The 17,317-nt window shown below is 45.5% G+C and overlaps 1 long non-coding RNA gene across 1 annotated transcript; it reads right to left on the bottom strand.

The window, feature by feature from the left end:
* Positions 1-2,373: 2,373 nt before the first annotated feature.
* On the bottom strand, positions 2,374-15,243 carry LOC114805628. Its single transcript, XR_003753627.2, has 2 exons — positions 15,082-15,243; positions 2,374-2,771 (listed from the first exon to the last, which is right to left on the bottom strand). It is a non-coding gene; the product is annotated as an uncharacterized LOC114805628 (long non-coding RNA).
* Positions 15,244-17,317: the final 2,074 nt, after the last annotated feature.

The raw sequence follows: 17,317 nt of genomic DNA, 5'->3' as shown, positions 1-17,317 counted from the left end.
GTCAGAGGAAAATCACCCATCCTATCCCACCTGGATTAATTCATCAGCCTCCTTGCTGACTTCCCAGCCTCCAGCTTCTCCCCACTCCAGACTATATTTAACTCTGCTGCCCGGATCATTTTTCTATAAAAGCATTCAGGACAGGTTTCCCCACTCCTCAAAAGCCTCCAGTGGGTGCCCATCCAACTTGACATCAAACAAAAACTCCTCACCACTGGCTTTAAAGCAGTCAATCACCTTGCCCCCTCCTACTTCATCTCGCAAATCTCCTTCTACAACCCAGCCCGCACATTTGGCTCCTCTAATGCTAACCTTCTCACTGTGCTTCTCACTGTGCTTCGATCTTGCCTGTCTCACCACAGACCCCTTGCCCATGTCCTGTCCTGGCCTAAAACACCCTTCCTCTAGAGAAGCAGTGTGGCACAGTGGAAAGAGAACGGGCTTTGGAGTCGGAGGTCATGAGTTTGAATCCCAGCTCTGCCACTTGTCAGCTGTGTGACTGTGGGCAAGTCACTTAACTTCTCTGTGCCTCAGTTACCTCATCTGTAAAATGGGGATTAAGACTGTGAGCCCCACGTGGGACATCCTGATTCCCCTGTGTCTACCCCAGTGCTTAGAACAGTGCTCGGCACATAGTAAGCGCTTAACAAATACCAACATTATTATTATTACTCTTCAAATTTGACAGACAATTACTCTTCCCTCCCTCAAGGCTTTACTGAAGGCACATCTCCTCCAGGATGCATTTCTTGTCTAAACCCCTCTTTCCTCTTCTACTCCCTTTTGCATCGCCCTGACTGCACCTTCGTTCCCCTCTCCCAGCCCCACAGCACTTATGTACATATATGTAATTTTGTTCCCCCCCAACCCCCGGACTGTAAGTTCATCATGGATAGGGAATGTATCTGTTTACTGTTGTATTGTACTCTCCCTAGCACTTTGTTTAGTGATCTGCATACAGTAAGTGCTCAGTATAAACATGATTGAAGGAATGAATGATCCCATGCTCTTTCCTCTAGACAATGTTGGTATTTGTCAAGCGCTTACTATGTGCCGAGCACTGTTCTAAGCACTGGGGTAGACACAGGGGAATCAGGTTGTCCCACGTGGGGCTCACAGTCTTCATCCCCATTTTACAGATGAGATAACTGAGGCACCGAGAAGTGAAGTGACTTGCCCAAAGTCACACAGCTGACAAGTGGCAGAGCTGGGATTCAAACTCATGACCTCCGACTCCAAAGCCCGTTCTCTTTCCACTGAGCCACACTGCTTCCCAATGCTTGCTACTTCTGAGCTGCTTTGAAGCTGAGAACATAAATCTGTTTTTGCCTCTTCCTCATGCATTCTGCTCCTTGTTAGTCAACAAAAGAAGGCACCTCTTTACAGTAAAGTAACACTGTTTATTTCTCACTGTGTTCAATAAATGATGTTGACAGGGTGATAACATGCATTCTGTCTATTGTTCAATCCCGGGAAGGATTTCCTTTAAGAATATTTTTCAGTGCTTTGACCATGCTGGTTTTCAACAAGCAAGGTTTCAATAATCAGTATTCTTTCTAGATAACTTGGATATCCATCAATCAATGGAATTTATGAAGTGCTTGCTTTGTGAAGAGTACCATACTAAGCCCTTGGGAGAGTACAATACAATAGACTTGGTAGACACACTCCCTGCCCACAAAGAGCTTACAGTCTAGAGCGGGGAAAAAAGGACATTAAAATCTAGTATCAGTAAAATAAATATTTCTAATTCTCAGCCTTTATTTTTAGGGTCTTTTTTCTTTAACTACTCTCTGAACCTCCTCTTGGTATTAACTCAAGCAACTTTGTCTTCCTCTCACTGGGACTTTGATCTCTAGATGGACCAGGGACGGCATCTAAAGCAACATGGCATATTGGATAAAGCTCTGTCTAGGAATCAGGAGGTCATGGATTCTACTTGTCTGTTGAGATCTTGGGCAAGTCACTTCAGTTCTTTGGGCCTCAGTTACCTCATCTGTAAAATGGGGATTGAGACTCTGAGCCCCACTTGGGACAGGGACTGTGTCCAACCCGATTTGCTTGTATCCACCTCAGTGCTTAGTACAGTGCCTGACACATAGTAAGTGCTTAGCAAACACCATCATTATTAACTTGATTATAGTATATCTACCCTAGCCCTAGGCCTGTAATAAGAGTTTGTAAGAGCATAACAAATACCATCATAATCATTATTAGCATTATTATTATCTATTACTTCTCCATAAAGTGAATATATTTTGATAATGTACTCATAAAGCAACTATGAGTTGCTTCCTTCTCCAACTCATCATCAGTGCCTAGAATTTTACCGGCTTTCAGCTGCCTAATAAATTGTATTACCAAGACTCTTGCATTTTTGTATTTATTCCCATCTTCAGCATGTGTGTGTTTGTATATTTAATTTGACATTATTCTATTTCCTTCACTTGTGGTTATTTCCATTCATTGTATTCCCTTCTTTTTAATCTTTTGTCCTCTTTGCTACATTCTTTATTAGCATTTCATCTCCAACATCTTCTCTTCATTTGTTGATCATTTTCCACATGCCTCAATATTTGCTTGCAATTTCCTATTTGTTTTAAGGATATGGATGAGCGTCATCTCTTATTTTTACAGCCTTCATCCTGGATATCTCACAGAAACCAATACAGAATGTAAGCATCGCAATCTTGACCTAAGAAGGCAGTTCCACAGATGTGTCAACAAACATTCACATTCTTCTTTTCCCATTCAAAATGCATCCAGTGCATCTAAAGAATAAAGAACAACAGAAAAAATAAGCAAGAGCTGGACAACTGGCATATCAATCCTTGACAATTTAGAATGGCATGAAGGCAAGTTCAAAGATTTCTGATTTTTTGACAACCGCAAATGGCTGTCTGTCCTAAATGAGTCCTAAACCATCTCCTGAGAAAAGTTCCACATTCTGTTTTCAGCCTCAAACGCTCCCTGTAAGGCAGAGTGGGTGCCCTGGCTAAAAGGGAAGATGTCACAAAGAAGGTCTGAGTGAAAACAGTGCGGTAGGAAAACGGAATCAAAATGGCAAATGAGTGTAAAAGCCAGGCCCTAATTCGAACCACTTTTCCATCTTTTGGAAGGCCAGAATGCACAAAGATGAAAGAGGGATTGCTTGTTTTACTAGTTGCCTAACCAATCAATACCATCCTCCAAGTAGCAACTGTATAAACACAGAGCCCTCCAGCAAGTGCTTTGTAGAGCCACCTGCGCTCTGCACTACACTGAACTGGAGTGACATTTCAAACATTCTCATGAGAAGTTTTCTTCTTTCTCAGAATCCAGCATTCCAGGTTGCTTGCCAGCATATTGGGAAATATTCAGTGTTTGTTACGGAAGATATCCAGAAAGGAATTTACAAGTTATAGGTTGGAATGTGTTTTGCCTTTTAACCCCAACCACTGCTGTCAGTGCTGGGAGATGTTGGATCTTTAGAACATTATTCCATGTGCCTCTGATTGGTTGTTAGTTATTATTCAGATTCTGTGTATGTATTTTTTTAAGTTAAATAGAACCATGGGGTTGCATTATGCCAGTGGTAAGCAAGTGGGAACACAGCCTCTTCATCAGAAATGCAAATTTTCTTGGGCTCTGCAATCACATTATGTCTAACAGTTCCTGACTATGTTTCTGTGTGCATGAGTTAGAAGGGCCTCAAACAAGGTTGGGAGTTAACTCTGATATTCAGAGTGCTATACGATTTGCAAACTCGGGGAAAACAACATCTGGGGTCGCCAGTTTGATAAAGCCAGATTTGGGATTGGTGTTCATCACCACCTCAGCGGGCCTAGGGGCCACTCAAAAACAGGCATTGAAATGAAAAACGATTCTGGGGAGATTAATTTGTAAACTCATCGTGGGCAGGTAACATGTCTACCAACTCTGTTATAGTGTACTCTCCCAAGCGCTAAGTACAGTGCTCTGCACACAGTAAGCGCTCGATAAATTGTATTGATTGATGCCCTCTTCTACTAAGTTTAGTTTTGGGTAGCGTGTCACGTTGAGGTGAGCAGTAACTCTTTCAGGCCACTAGAGGGCATTGGGTGCTTGGCAGTCTCTAAAATTCAGTGAATGCTGATATTGCACTCAATCTATCGGACTAAAAGAATTAAAGCATCTTCCAAAATGCCTTTTTTTATATCACCAGAAAGTTAAATTAGGCACTGGGAGAACTGGGTGCATTAAAATTACCAAGAGGATGAAAGGCATTTAAAAAGAGTCATGGACTACGTGTCAGAACAAATGTGATTTGATTCTTTAAAAAGAAATGAATCTATAGCGAACAAAGGAATCTGTAGGTGTTGTTATGATCTGACATTTATTATGTTTCAGTTAATCATTGATATTTACTGAGTGCCTGCCATGTACAGAGATTAGACTGTAAACTCGTTATGGGCAGGGAATGTGTCTGTTATATTGTACACTCGCAAGCGCTTAGTACAGTCGCACATAGTAAGCGCTCAATGAATACCACTGATTGACTACTGAGTACTTGGGAGAGTGCGGTATAATAGAGTTGGAGGACAAGATCCCTGCCTTATTAAGACTGTGAGCCCTATGTGGTACAGGGACTGTGTCCATCCCAATTATCTTGTATCTACTCCAGTGCTTAGAACAGTGCCTAGGACTCAGGAAGTGCTTAACAAATACCACTATTATTATTATTATAAAGAGCTTATACATAAAGATCACAAACCAGAAGCCAGGGCCACATGCAATAATAATAAAAATAACTATTGTTATGGTACTTGTTAAGCGCTTACTATGTGCATAGCACTGTTCTAAACTCTGAGTTACATCCAAGGTAGTCAGGTTGTCTCACGTGGGACTTACAGTCTTAATCTCCATTTTCCAAATGAGGTAACTGAGGCCCAGAGAAATGAAGGGACTTGCCCAAGGTCTCACAGCAGACAAGTGGCTGAGCTGGGATTAATAGCCATGACATTCTGACTCCCAGTCCTGTGCTCTATCCACTATGCCATGCTGTTTTTCCTATTCTTTCAGTGCTACAGTGAAGATAATATGCCTTAGGGCTGAAATGACATTCCTTTCCCATGTGAACATTCATGCTGATGTGTTTTCTACCAATAGATCCTAGGGGCCCATTGTTGTTTTTGGTCTCCCAGTCAACCGATGGAATTTATTGAGCGCTTACTGTGGGAAGAGTACTGTACTAAGCTCTTGGGAGAGTACATTGCAACAGAGTTGGTTGACACGTTCCCTGCCCCCAACTAGCTCACACTCTAGAAGGGGAGAAAGACATTAGTATAAATAAAGACTTTACAAATAATCTTCCTGAAGCCTCTCTCAAATAAGAGATGACCTCAGAATTGATCTCAGGACCCCTAATATCTGATTCAAGGGTCTCTAAATATTCACAAAGATACAGAGTCCACTCTCCAAAATCTCAAATAATTGGAAGGAAATGGAACCTGCTAGCACTATAGGTTTTCTTTAAAAGTTCAGCTCCATAGCTCAAAATCTATTTGGTCTGAGTTCATTCCATTCTGGTGGGAAAAGATTTTTATCAAATTTAATCAAGCCAAATGGCTCTTCATATGAAATGCGAAGCACCAGAAATAGAAAGCTACCATTGCTCAAACTCTACAGAAGTTGATGGACTATTGTAGGTTCCATCCCAGACTGCTCCGGTATATTAGTAAATCCGGACCCACATAACAGCTCTTTCCATTTCAAAAACAAATGAAGTGGAAATGATTTCTACTGCTTTCCCCATCTTCACAACCCTTCTAAAATCACATCTCCTCCCTAAGTCCTTCCCCGATTCATCTCTTGTCTCCCTTTCCTAGTCCTCATTTACTGCCTCTTCAACATTTTCACATCATCCAAACATTTGAGTGTTCACCCCCATTTGAGTATTCAAACACCTGAGTATTCCCCAGGTAGAATTTAGGAACCTATCTTTAAACTCTCTTTTTAAAGTAAGTCCCTACTTACAATTTATTTTACAGCTTATCTCCCACACTAGACTCCTTGAAGGCAGGGCTCATGTCTACTAACTCTTTAGTACTCTTCAAAGTCCTTAGTATCTTCACCCAATAGGCGCTCAGTAGTTACCAATCAACAGCACAACGTAAATACTAGTGATTGATTAATCTGGTATCTTTTAATTTTATCCATTAATGTGTGACTGAAAAACCAAGGTGAGACTGACATTCCCTTCCATATTGTTTGGAAATAAAAATAGTTCTTTGCTCTGCTGTATGTCTCTTTCCTACAGAGCTTGTATTTGTTCAATTTCTGTATTTGTTCAATTTCTCGAGGAAAGCACCCCCTCTCATGATTGCTGCCTTCCAGACTATTCCACCTACTGTAGTGTTTCTCTACAGTCTGTTTCCCTGATGCATTGCAAAATAATAATAATAGTGATAATAATTGTAATAATAAGAGGAATAATGGTATTTATTAAATTCTTACTATGTGCCAGGCACTATTTTAAGAGCTGGGATAGATAGAAGATAATTGGGTTGGACACAATCCATGTCCCAAAGAAGGCTCACAGTCTTAAAAGCAGCATGGCCTAGTGGATAGAGTCAGAAGGACCTGGGTTCTAATTCCAGATCCTCCACTTGTCTGCTGTGTGACCTTGGGAAAGTCACTTCACTTCTCTGTGCCTCAGTTGCTTCATCTGTGAAATGGGGATTAAAAGTGTGAGCCCCACATGGGACAGGGACTGAGTCCAACCTGATCAACTTATATTTACCCCAGTGCTTAAAACAGTGCTTGGCATGTACCATAATTATTACAATTATTATTCTCCATTTTACACATGAGGGAACTGAGACCCTGAGAAGTTGACTTGCCCAAAGTCACTCAGCAGACAAGTGGCCGAGCCAGGATCAGAACCCAGGTTCTTCTGACTCCCAGGCCCCTGCTCTATCCACTAACTCACAGTTGCAGGGGGCTGTGTTTCACTAAATCTGAGAAGCACTGAGAAGCAGTGTGGCTCACCGAGAAGCAGTGTAGCTCAGTGGAAAGAACATGGGCTTTGGAGTCAGAGGTCATGAGTTCGAATCCCAGCTCTGCCACTTATCAACTGTGTGACTGTGGGCAAGTCACTTAACTTCTCTGTGCCTCAGTTACCTCATCTGTAAAATGGGGATTAAGACTGTGAGCTCCACGTGGGACAACCTGATTCCCCTGTGCCTACCCCACCGCTTAGAACAGTGCTCTGCACATTCATTCATTCATTCATTCAATAGTATTTATTGAGTGCTTACTATGTGCAGAACACTGTACTAAGCGCTTGGGATGAACAAGTCGGCAACAGATAGAGACAGTCCCTGCCATTTGACGGGCTTACAGTCTAATCGGGGGAGACGGACAGACAAGAACAATGGCAATAAATAGAGTCAAGGGGAAGAACATCTCGTAAAAACAATGGCAACTAAATAGAATCAAGGCGATGTACAATTCATTAACAAAATAAATAGGGTAACGAAAATATATACAGTAGAGCGGATGAGTACAGTGCTGTGGGGATGGGAAGGGAGAGGTGGAGGAGCAGAGGGAAAAGGGGAAAAAGAGGGTTAAGCTGCGGAGAGGTAAAGGGGGGATGGCAGAGGGAGTAGAGGGAGAAGAGGAGCTCAGTCTGGGAAGGCCTCTTGGAGGAGGTGAGTTTTAAGTAGGGTTTTGAAGAGGGAAAGAGAATCAGTTTGGCGGAGGTGAGGAGGGAGGGCGTTCCAGGACCGCGGGAGGACGTGACCCAGGGGTCGACGGCGGGATAGGCGAGACCGACGGACGGTGAGGAGGTGGGCGGCGGAGGAGCTGACCGTGTGGGGTGGGTGGTAGAAAGAGAGAAGGGAGGAGAGGTAGGAAGGGGCAAGGTGATGTAGAGCCTTGAAGCCTAGAGTGAGGAGTTTTTGTTTGGAGCGGAGGTTGATAGGCAACCACTGGAGTTGTTTAAGAAGGGGAGTGACATGCCCAGATCGTTTCTGCAGGAAGATGAGCAGGGCAGCGGAGTGAAGAATAGACTGGAGCGGGGCGAGAGAGGAGGAAGGGAGGTCAGAGAGAAGGCTGACACAGTAGTCTAGCCGGGATACAACGAGAGCCCGTAACAGTAAGGTAGCCGTTTGGGTGGAGAGGAAAGGGCGGATCTTGGCGATATTGTAGAGGTGAAACCAGCAGGTCTTGGTAACGGATAGAATGTGTGGGGTGAATGAGAGAGACGAGTCAAGGATGACACTGAGATTGCGGGCCTGAGAGACGGGAAGGATGGTCGTGCCATCCACGGTGATAGAGAAGTCTGGGAGAGGACGGGGTTTGGGAGGGAAGATGAGGCACTTAAATACCAACATTATTATTATTAAATCTTAAAATCATTCATCCCCTTCTTCTATGTGCTTCCTTTTGGTTCATCACCCAGCAGCAACTCTGCAATCCTGCTATCCTACTCTCACTCATGCAGCTCAGCACCAGTTTGCTATTATGTGAGCCTGTTGTTGGGCAGGGATTGTCTCTATCTGTTGCTGAATTGTACCTTCCAAGTGCTCAGTACAGTGCTCTGCACATAGTAAGTACTCAATAATTATGACTGAATGAATGAATGAATGAGTATTGACTGATGAACTGACTGCATGTTGTTGGGAAGACATGCAAATAACTGGGAATCACTTTTTAAATTCAGCATGGTACTGACAGTAAGTCTGAAGCAGATTAGAGTACTGTAACAGCTTAAACCCTGGAAACTCCACTCAGCCAGAGATCTTCAGGGGTAATCCAGAACTTAATACTGTTAGCTCATTCTGCTTATTAGGCAGCTTTCTGTAGAATTCCTTGTAGGAAGCAATATTGCCTAGCGGTGAGTCCATTGCTGGACAGGGTTTGTCTCTATCTTTTGCTGAATTGTAATAATAATAATAATGTTGGTATTTGTTAAGTGCTTACTATGTGCAGAGCACTGTACTAAGTGCTGGGGTAGATACAGGGTAATCAGGTTGTCCCTCGTGAGGCTCAAAGTTAATCCCCATTTACAGATGAGGTAACTGAGGCACAGAGAAGTTAAGTGACATGCCCACAGTCACACAGCTAACAAGTGGCAGAGCCGAGATTCGAACCCATGAGCTCTGACTCCCAAGCCCGGACTCTTTCCACCGAGCCACGCTGCTTCTCCTGTACATTCCAAGCACTTAATACAGTGCTCTGCACATAGTAAGCGCTCAGTAAATACGATTGAATGAATGAGTGAATGACTAAGCACAGGCCTGGGACCTATCTGACTTTTCATCCTGTCTCTGCCACTTTCCTGGGGTATGATGTTCATTCATTCATTCATTCAATAGTATTTATTGAGCGCTTACTATGTGCAGAGCACTGTACTAAGCGCTTGGGATGAACAAGTCGGCAACAGATAGAGACAGTCCCTGCCGTTTGACGGGCTTACATTCTAATTGGGGGAGGCGGACAGACAAGAACAATGGCAATAAACAGAGTCAAGGGGAAGAACATCTCGTAAAAACAATGGCAACTAAATAGAATCAAGGCGATGTACAATTCATTAACAAAATAAATAGGGTAACGAAAATATATACAGTTGAGCGGACGAGTACAGTGCTGTGGGGATGGGAAGGGAGAGGTGGAGGAGCAGAGGGAAAAGGGGAAAAAGAGGGTTAAGCTGCGGAGAGGTAAAGGGGGGATGGCAGAGGGAGTAGAGGGAGAAGAGGAGCTCAGTCTGGGAACGCCTCTTGGAGGAGGTGATTTTTAAGTAGGGTTTTGAAGAGGGAAAGAGAATCAGTTTGGTGGAGGTGAGGAGGGAGGGCGTTCCAGGACCGCGGGAGGACGTGACCCAGGGGTCGACGGCGGGATAGGCGAGACTGAGGGACGGTGAGGAGGTGGGCGGCAGAGGAGCGGAGCGTGCGGGGTGGGCGGTAGAAAGAGAGAAGGGAGGAGAGGTAGGAAGGGGCAAGGTGATGGAGAGCCTTGAAGCCTAGAGTGAGGAGTTTTTGTTTGGAGCGGAGGTCGATAGGCAACCACTGGAGTTGTTTAAGAAGGGGAGTGACATGCCCAGATCGTTTCTGCAGGAAGATGAGCCAGGCAGCGGAGTATAGAATAGACCGGAGCGGGGCGAGAGAGGAGGAAGGGAGATCAGAGAGAAGGCTGACACAGTAGTCTAGCCGGGATATAACGAGAGCCTGTAATAGTAAGGTAGCCGTTTGGGTGGAGAGGAAAGGGCGGATCTTGGTGATATTGTAGAGGTGAAACCGGCAGGTCTTGGTAACGGATAGGATGTGTGGGGTGAACGAGAGGGACGAGTCAAGGATGACACTGAGATTGCGGGCCTGAGAGACGGGAAGGATGGTCGTGCCATCCACGGTGATAGAGAAGTCTGGGAGAGGACCGGGTTTGGGAGGGAAGATGAGGAGCTCAGTCTTGCTCATGTTGAGTTTTAGGTGGCGGGCCGACATCCAGGTGGAGACGTCCCGGAGGCAGGAGGAGATGCGAGCCTGAAGGGAGGGGGAGAGGACAGGGGCAGAGATGTAGATCTGCGTGTCATCTGCGTAGAGATGGTAGTCAAAGCCGTGAGAGCGGATGAGTTCACCGAGGGAGTGAGTGTAAATGGAGAACAGAAGAGGGCCAAGAACTGACCCTTGAGGAACTCCAACAGTTAAAGGATGGGAGGGGGAGGAGGCTCCAGAGAAGGAGACCGAGAATGATCGGCCAGAGAGGTAAGAGGAGAACCAGGAGAGGACAGAGTCCGTGAAGCCAAGGTGAGATAAGGTATGGAGGAGGAGGGGATGGTCGACAGTGTCAAAGGCAGCAGAGAGGTCAAGGAGGATCAGAATGGAGTAGGAGCCATTGGATTTGGCAAGAAGGAGGTCATGGGTGACCTTAGAGAGAGCAGTCTCGGTAGAGTGGAGGGGACGGAAGCCAGATTGGAGGGGGTCTAGGAGAGAATGGGAGTTAAGGAATTCTAGGCATCGATTGTAGACGACTCGTTCTAGGATTTTGGAAAGGAAGGGTAGTAGGGAGATAGGACGATAACTGGAGGGGGAAGTGGGGTCAAGAGCGGGTTTTTTTTAGGATGGGGGAGACGTGGGCATGTTTGAAGGCAGAGGGGAAGGAGCCCTTGGAGATTGAGTGGTTAAAAATAGAAGTTAAGGAAGGGAGGAGGGCAGGGGCGATGGTTTTAAGAAGGTGAGAGGGAATGGGGTCCGAGGCGCAGGTGGAGGGGGTGGCACTTGCGAGGAGGGAGGAGATCTCCTCTGAGGATACTGCAGGGAAGGATGGGAAAGTAGGGGAGGGGGTTGGTGGGGGGGAGGGGAGAGGCGGAGGGGTGATTTTGGGGAGCTCAGACCTGATCGTGTTGATTTTCGTGAGGAAATAGGTGGCCAGATCATTGGGGGTGAGAGATGGGGGAGGGGGAGGAACAGGGGGCCTAAGGAGAGAGTTAAAGGTCCGGAACAATCGGCGGGGGTGACGGGCATGGGTGTCGATGAGGGAGGAGAAGAAGCTTTGCCTGGCGGAGGAGAGGGCAGAGTTAAGGCAGAAAAGGATAAATTTGAAGTGTGTGAGGTCGGCTTGGTGCTTGGACTTTTGCCAGCAGCGCTCAGCAGCTCGAGCATAGGAGCGTAGGAGGCGGACGGAGGAGGTGATCCAGGGCTGTGGGTTAGTGGAGCGAGAGCGGCGGAGGGAAAGGGGGCGAGAGAGTCGAGATGAGTAGAGAGGGTGGAGTTGAGAGCGGAGACCTGATCGTCGAGAGTGGGAAGAGAGGACAGGGCGGCGAGGTGAGGAGAGATGCTATTGGAAAGACGGATGGGATCGAGAGAGCGGAGGTCTCTGTGGGGCAGTAGCGAAGATTTGCAGGGGGAGGGAGTGTGAGAGATGAGGCAGGTGAGAAGGTTATGGTCAGAGAGAGGGATTTCAGAGTTGGTGAGGGAGGAGATAGTGCAGCGGTAGGAGATGACGAGATCGAGGGTGTGACCGAGTCGGTGAGTGGGCGCGGTATGGTGGAGGAGGAGGTCGGCAGAGTCGAGGAGGGATAGCAGGCGGGCGGCAGAGGAGTCGTCGGGTACATCCGTATGGATGTTGAAGTCTCCAAGGATCAGAGTGGGCAGAGAGAAGGAGAGGAGGAAGGTGAGAAAGGGGTCAAGGTGGTTGAAGAAGTAGGAGGTGGGACCGGGAGGACGGTAGATGACGGCGACAAGTAACTGGAGTGGGTGGTAGAGGCGAATGATATGGGCTTCGAAGGAGGGGAAGGAGAGGGAGGGGGGAGGAGGGATAGTGCGGAAGCGGCAACGGGGCGAGAGGCGGAAGCCGACGCCTCCTCCCTTACCGGTGAGTCTGGGGGAGTGGGAGAAGGAGAGGCCTCCGCCGGAGAGAGCGGCGGTGGAGACCGTGTCTTCGGGAGAGAGCCACGTTTCCAAAAGGGCGAGGAGGAGGAGCGAGCGGGAGAGGAAAAGGTCATGGATGAAAGGTAGCTTGCCTGTAATAGAGCAGGGGTTCCAGAGGCCACACTTGAAAGTAGCTGTGGGTGTAAGGGGAGGAGGGGGGGAAGGGCGGGGGGAGGGGAGGGTTTGGATGGGAAGGAGGTGGCGGGGCCCTGGACGAGGAGAGGGGGATGAGGGGTGGCGGTGGGACAAGAGGACTGGGATGGGGCATGGGTGGGGAAGAGAGAAGGGGGGAGGGGGTGAAGAGGGGGTTTGGTGGGGGGAAGAGTAGGGGGAGGGGGAAGAGGGGTAGCGCTGGTAAAGTGGGGTTCTAGGGCGGGAGAGGGGAGGGGGGGAGGAGACAGAGGAGAGAGCGGGAAAGAGCTGAGCGAGAGAGGGGAAGGGGAAGGGGAGGATAGGAAGGGGCGGGAGGGGGGAGGGGGGGAGGAGGGACATGGCAAGGCCAGAGAGGTGGGTGGCAGCACTGACAACAATAAACAGTAATAAACGAAATCGGTAATATAGCAACATGATACAGTATGATACAATACAGTAGTGCTAATATAGCAACATGATACAGTATGATACAATTGGGCGAGTGACTTAACTTCTCTGTGGCTGTTTTCTCAATGTCAAAATGGGTAATCAATTCCTGTTCTTCCTCCTACTTAGACTGTGAGCCTTATGCAGGAACAGGGACTCTCTCTAGCCTAATTAACTTGTAACTACCCCAGCACTTAGAACAGTGTTAAGTGCTTAACAAATACCATGAAAAAACCAAAACGGAGATTGCATCTTCCAACTAAAGGCATATTACACTTTCCCAAGTGCTTAATACACTGCTTGATATATGGTGAAAATATCAATAAATACCACTGATTGAGACTTTCCAGGAAGGCACAGAGAACTAATCAAGTAGAAATCAGCATAAAGAAGGTCAACATGACTTTTGGGAGATTAACAGGCAGCAAATGGAGACAACGGGGCATCAAGTTCCATACCAAAGTAAAGGTCTACAAAGTGGCTGTGGTGTCCATTATATTACAAACATAATACATAAAATCAATCAATGGTGTTTACTGAGCACTTTCTGTGTGCAAAGAACTGCATTCATTCACTCATTCATTCACTCAATCTTATTTATTGAGCACTTACTATGTGCAGAGCACTGTACTAAGCACTTGGAATGTACAATTCAGCAACAGATGGAGACAATCCCTGCCCAACAATGGGCTCACAGTCTAAACGGGGAAGACAGACAACAAAACAAAACAAGTAGTCAGGCATCAATGCCATCAAGATAAATAGAATAATAGGTATATTCACATCATTAACAAAATAGAGTAATAAATAATATATACAAATATGCACAAGTGCTGTGGGGAGGGGAAGGGGGAGGAATAGAGGGAGCGATTAGGGGAAATGGGGAGGGGAAGAGGAGCAGAGGGAAAGGGATAGCTCAGTCTGGGAAGGCCTCCTGGAGGAGGTGAGCTCTCAGTAGGGTTTTGAAGAGGGGAAGAGAGTTAGTTTGGCAGATGTGAGGAGGGAAGACATTTCAGGTCAGTGGTATGACATGGGCCGGGGTCGATGTCGGGACAGGAGAGAACGAGGGCCTGTGAGGAGGTTAGCGGCAGAGGAGCGGAGTGTATGGGGTGGGCTGCACTACGCACTTGGGAGAGTACAACATCACAGGGTTGGTAGACACATTCCCTCCCCACAAGGAACTTACATCTAGTTCCCATTTATCACTGAAGAAGATGACATTGATGGTGAAGTTCACTTATGATTATATTTGTGACTAAAAAGGCCAATTCAGGATCCGGTCTTCACTGTACTGTTGGTATTTGTTAAGCGCTTTCTATGTGCCGAGCCCTGTTCTAAGCGCTGGGGTAGACACAGGGGAATCAGGTTGTCCCACTTGGGGCTCACAGCTAATCCCCATTTGACAGATGGGGTAACTGAGGCACCGAGAAGTTAAGTGACTTGCCCAAATTCACACAGCTGACAAGTGGCCGAGCGAGGATTCGAACCCATGACCTCTGACTCCAAAGCCCGTGCTCTTTCCACTGAGCCATGCTGCATTCGGATACTACCTTTTTTAGGCTATGTTTATTGTTTATAGCACCTTGTGGAGTTTTCACTTTTTCGTCCTTATCTCCACATCCAGTCTGGAGGTATTGTTCACAAAGAGTCACTCTTTTCCTAATTACAGGGCAACACAAGGGTCTATCTGCAGTCATTGGCTCCCAGCTGAGTTGCAACAATATCTCAGGCCTTGTTTTACTGTGTCTTAAAATGCTTCCTCTGTTCTAATTGCTTTCACTGTCCCATTTCTAGCTCACTGTAGAGTGGCTCTTTGGGTATCTTCCTGTCTTCCATTTTCCTCACTATCCCATTTAGCACAGCATACCTCCGGTTATTACTGCTCACCCAGGTGAGCATAGCGTCAATCATTCTCAGTGGAATTTATTGAGCACATATTACGTTCAGAGCACTGTACTAAGCACTTGAGAGAGTATAATGTAACAGAGTTGGCAGATGCATTCCCTGCCCACAGAGACCTTGCAGTCTAGAGATAATAATAATGATGGTATTTGTTAAGCACTTACTCATTGATGAGCTCACAATGTAGGGGAGACTTCAATATTAGAAGACTTACTTCTTTTTAGCACTTCACTGTTTGTGATACTGTCTTATTTGATGTTGAGTGTAGCCTGTAAACAAAGCTGATTTAGCTATTCAAGGAGTTGGTTTTGACATCTATAAGGTATCCAAGTCTCACAGTCAGAGAAGAAGGTTGAAGAGCACCCCAATTCTCCACACCTTTATTTTGGCCTAGAATCTGATACCTCCATTCTTTCACACTCTATTTCAATGTTCTACTTCCTTGTCAGTGTTGCATCATCAGTTAATTACGCATATATGAGAATTCTCTGATGGCAATTAACTCTACATTGCCATCTAGATGTTAGTTTAGGAGTCATGGTATTTGCAAAGCTCTTACTATGCTCCAACCATTGTACTAAGAACAGGGATAGATGCAAGTTATGAGATTGGGCACAGATTGGGGACAGAGAGCAGGTATTTAATCCCCAGTTTACAGATGAAGAAACTGAGGTCTAGGGGCATGGATAGAGTGGCCCAAGGTCACACAATAGGCAAGTGGTGGAGCCAGGATTAGAACCCAGGTATCCTGACTGCGAGGCACATGACCTTACCACCAGGCCACCAAATTTATTTATGTGGCTTTTGTAGTCCAGGCTGATGCATTGTCTCAGTTTTCTTTTGATTTATAAGAATGATAATAATAATAATAATGGTATTTGTTAAGCTCTTACAATGTGCCAGGCACTCTTCTAAGAGCTGGGATAGATACAAGATAATTGGGTTGGACACAGTCCCTGGCCCACACAGGGCACACAGTCTTATTCCCCATTTTACAGATGAGGGAACTGGAGCACAGAAAAGTTAAATGACCTGCCCGGGGTCACACAACAAACAAATGGCAGAGCTGGAATTAGAACCCAGGTTCTTTTGAATCCCAGGCCTGGGATCTATTCATCAGGCCATGCTGCTTCTTTGTTTATGGCCAGACTGTAATATGGTTTGCTTTGGTAAAGCAGTTTTGTAATTATTTTCATGATTTCTTGGATGGGAGCAGAGGTTACATGGGTAGGGGTAATGTTAAGACAGAAATTATTGAATATTTATCTCGAGAACTTTAAATTATGTTCAAAGTCTGTTAGGGAAGCACATGCTCTAATGGGAAGAACACTGTTCTGGGAGTCAAAGGACCTGGGTTCTAATTCCGGCTCTACTCCTCATCTACTCTGTGACCTTGGGCAAGTTACTAAGCTTCTCTGTGCCTCAACTGCTTCACCAATGAAATGGGGATTAAATCCTATTCCCTCCTATATAGACGGTGAGCTCCATAAGGGACAGAGATTTTTGTCTTCGCTGCTTATCTTTTATCTACCCTAGCACTTAGTACAACCATAGTTAGTCCTTACTATATATCATTATAAAGAAAATGTCTGTTGTGTTACAAAGTTCTCCAGAGTAATGGAAGCATATTCTTTCACCTGCATGCAGGTCCCTTGTTGATCTCCCATCATGGCTGTGTAGAATAAATTGAATAGGGCTTCATCCCCTTGAAAATGAACAATGGGAACCCCCATCTCAGAAACATATTTGGAATCAAGAAATTCATTCATTCATTCAATAGTACTTATTGAGCGCTTACTATGTGCAGAGCACTGTACTAAGCACTCGGAATGTGGAATGTACAATTTGGCAACAGATAGAAACAATCCCTGCGCATTAATGGGCTTACAGTCTAATCGATAAAATGAAAGCCCTGTGGACACAACCTGTTTTGTACAATCATCTAAAATGGCAAAATTTCCCAAATCCTTAGGCATGTGAATTGGATGCAACAACTCATTGGATAATACGGACATTCGTCCAGGGAGAGATTGGTTATGTGGGTCTATTGAGACATGCTACATTTTATATCCCTACACAAAATTGGGGTTGGAAAATAAACTCTCATCAGGAGTGACAGTGGGGAATGAATTCAGATTTCTTCCCCTTTATCAAAGTACTGTTCTAAATTCACTGTTAGTATCCCAAGAGTGATTATACTGGAAGTACATTTTTATAATCTATAATAGTAGATAATACAATAATGTTCTCCAAATAATGGCTAAGAAAATACCGTAAATTCTAATTTTGATTTTGGCCTATCTGAGAGATTAGAATAATCTACCCACAGGCAATTATTTCTTATACTAAGGAAATAATATTTAAATTGTCCTGCTATCATCCAATCAATCAATGGTATGAATTGAATGCTTACTGAGGGCAGAGCACTGTACTCAGTGCTTGGGAGATTA

This window comes from Ornithorhynchus anatinus, chromosome 1, assembly GCF_004115215.2.
Source record: "Ornithorhynchus anatinus isolate Pmale09 chromosome 1, mOrnAna1.pri.v4, whole genome shotgun sequence".
Taxonomy (NCBI): domain Eukaryota; kingdom Metazoa; phylum Chordata; class Mammalia; order Monotremata; family Ornithorhynchidae; genus Ornithorhynchus; species Ornithorhynchus anatinus.
The sequence above is the reverse complement of the archived record's forward strand: the minus strand, read 5'-3'. Positions and strand labels throughout refer to the sequence as shown.